Here is a 2602-nt window from a genome sequence, read left to right as displayed (position 1 = left end):
AACATTATCACTGATCACTCCATAGATCAAACTATACGAAACAATAAGTCTATTGTTATTTTCTTTATGGAACGGCATTTTGAAGCCAAATCTAGCGTCAGGACGCCACAAACAATGGCGGACGGTGGAAAGCTGTTATTAAAACTTTTAGCTAAATCTTTATTAAATTCAACAAAATTTAGTTCCTTTGTTATTGTTCTATTATTATAATTCATTATTATTGTTGTACAAAGGAACTAAATTTTGTTGAATTTGTAATAAAAGAATTAAAAATTTTTAAAATTTTATGTTAAAAACCGTCCGCCATTGTTTGTGGCGTCCTGACGCTAGATTTGACTTGAAAATGCCGTTCCCTGAAGAAAATAACAATAGACTTGTTTCGTATAGTTTGATCTATGGAGTGATCAGTGATAATGTTGAGAAATCAAGGTATATAATAATAAAGTTTAAAGGTTATAATATGAGAGGCAGTTTTTGTAAATGGAAAAAGAGAAAACAAGAACTTGAAAGTGTCGTCTAAACAAAATTTATAGGAAATGAGGACCCAAAAAATCATGATTTCTAGCTTATTGACCAACATTGCAATTGAAAGTGTATCTACAGTTGACGATCTCAATAGCAATAAGGTTGGTGTTGAACAGGAAGAATGTCTAGCAGCTAACACCTCACACTTAACAGGTATGTGTTAATCTTTACGTTTAAGGAAGACGGGCCAGCTTATTCCATCTATTTTCAGGGAAAAGGCTGGATTTGTCTGATAGAACAATGAAAACCAAACTTAAAAGGAGTAAGAAAAATTGAAGAAGAAGAAATTAAAAAAGAAAAATAACAAGAAGTGGTCCTGAATTGCCCAACTTGCACAAACCACCGAGGCAGCATCAGTGTCATCAACCTCTGATCCCACAGAGTTTGTCAAAACAGGTATTCCTGAACCAAGACCAACAAGTACACCGCTAACACCAATTTTCAACAGCGAAGGCTGCCTAGTATTTAGCAAATTTGATTTAGGAGAACTATCTAATCCCTCACCCATTCTGAACAAGAACACTTTAGATTGAAAAGTAGCAACGATAAAAAAAAACTCAAAGCCAAAGTGAAAATCTTGGATGGCCAAGCTGAAGTTGGAATGTGAGAAGTATTGAAGAGAAACAGGCATGAAAAGGTGCTTTGCAAAGAGCTGAAGGTTTTCAGGTAACCTTTCAATTTGACATACATATTTGTAAGATCTTAAATAATTTTAACCTTTCTGTATTGCAATAGGTAAAAAACAATGTGGAATGGCTTGCTAAATCTATTATGAAACAAGATGAAATCAAATCAGATAGTAAAAAGAAGTTGGCTGAACGCATCGAAGAATAGGAAAAGAGAAAGGAATAACAACAGAAAACGAGAAAAGCCAACATTAAGAAAAAGAAAACTGAGAAGAAAGAACATAAACTGAATGAACGCCTCACACTTAACAGGTATGTGTTAACATTTACATTTAAGGAAGACCGGCCAGTTTATTCCATTGATTTTCAGAGGAAAAGCTGGAATTGTCTGATAAGACAACGAAAATCCAATTTAAACGGAAGTTAGAGGGAATGAAGAAGAAATTAAAAAGAAAAAGTAAGAAGAAGAGGTCCTGAATTGCCAAACATGCTCGAGCCACCAAGGCAGTATCTGTGTCATCAACCTCTGGTCTTTCAGAGTTTGTTAAAACAGACATTCCTGAACCAAGACTAGCAAGTACACTGGCAACACCAATTTTTAACAGTGAAGGCTGCCTAGTTTCCAGCAAATTTGATTTTGGAGAATTATCTAATTCCTCACCCATTCTGAAAAAGACCACTTTATATCCAGAAGTGGCAACGATTAAAATGAAAGAAAATAAAACTTAAACCAAAAATGAATATCTTGGTAGGCCAAGCTGAAGCTGAGAATGCAAGAAGCATTGAAGAGAAACAGGCATGAAATGGTGCTCTGCAAATAGCTGAAGGTTTTCAGGTAAACTTTCAATTTGACAAAAATATTTGTAAGATCTTCAAAACTTTTAACCTTTCTGTATTGCAATAGGTAAAAGACTATGTGGAATTGCTTGCCAAATCAATTAATGAACGAGATCAAATCATAAAGTAACATAAATTGCGCTGAACGAATCGAAGAAAAGGAAAAGAGAAAGGAATAAAAACAGAAAAAGAGAAAAGCCAACATTAAGAAAAATAAAACTGAAAAGAAAGAACATAAAGTGAATAAACTAAAGAAAAAAGGCAAATTTACCGTATGAAAGACTGATACTGACTCATGGATGAGCTAAACTCTTGTTCTTTCATGTGCAGCCATGTCGTGATAGTTTTATAGAAAAATACACTGGCATGCCTTCCATGATCGTGGAAAATTTGAAGAAAAAATATCTTAGATTCATTTAAAAAGGTTTAGTGTCTTCACTAATAACAGACTCTCATTTTAAAAAAAAGTCCGTCATGGTAGAAAATTGATTTGTCATTATTAGTAGCTTTGCTAACGTAAAGTGTAAAGCTTCCTTATATCTCAATGTATTATGTGATGTGTAATTAGGTAATTAATAGCTGCTTGAAAATGTGCAAAAGGTGAAAACAGGACA

At 33.7% G+C, this 2602-nt stretch overlaps 1 long non-coding RNA gene across 4 annotated transcripts; it reads left to right on the top strand.

Annotated features, from left to right (window-relative positions):
* Window positions 1–210: 210 nt before the first annotated feature.
* LOC130698303 (uncharacterized) lies at window positions 211–2276 on the top strand. 4 transcript variants are annotated; one of them, XR_009003259.2, is made up of 6 exons: window positions 211–429; window positions 534–678; window positions 737–1191; window positions 1261–1463; window positions 1522–1986; window positions 2056–2276. It is a non-coding gene; the product is annotated as an uncharacterized LOC130698303 (long non-coding RNA). The 4 variants fall into 4 exon arrangements; XR_009003261.2 differs by having other exon boundaries at window positions 212–678; window positions 737–921; window positions 979–1191; XR_009003260.2 differs by having other exon boundaries at window positions 212–678; window positions 737–921; window positions 974–1191.
* The last annotated feature ends 326 nt before the right edge of the window (window positions 2277–2602 follow it).

The sequence above is a fragment of the Daphnia carinata genome, unplaced genomic scaffold, assembly GCF_022539665.2.
Source record: "Daphnia carinata strain CSIRO-1 unplaced genomic scaffold, CSIRO_AGI_Dcar_HiC_V3 NW_026453066.1, whole genome shotgun sequence".
NCBI classification, from domain to species: Eukaryota; Metazoa; Arthropoda; class Branchiopoda; order Diplostraca; family Daphniidae; genus Daphnia; species Daphnia carinata.
The sequence above is the reverse complement of the archived record's forward strand: the minus strand, read 5'-3'. Positions and strand labels throughout refer to the sequence as shown.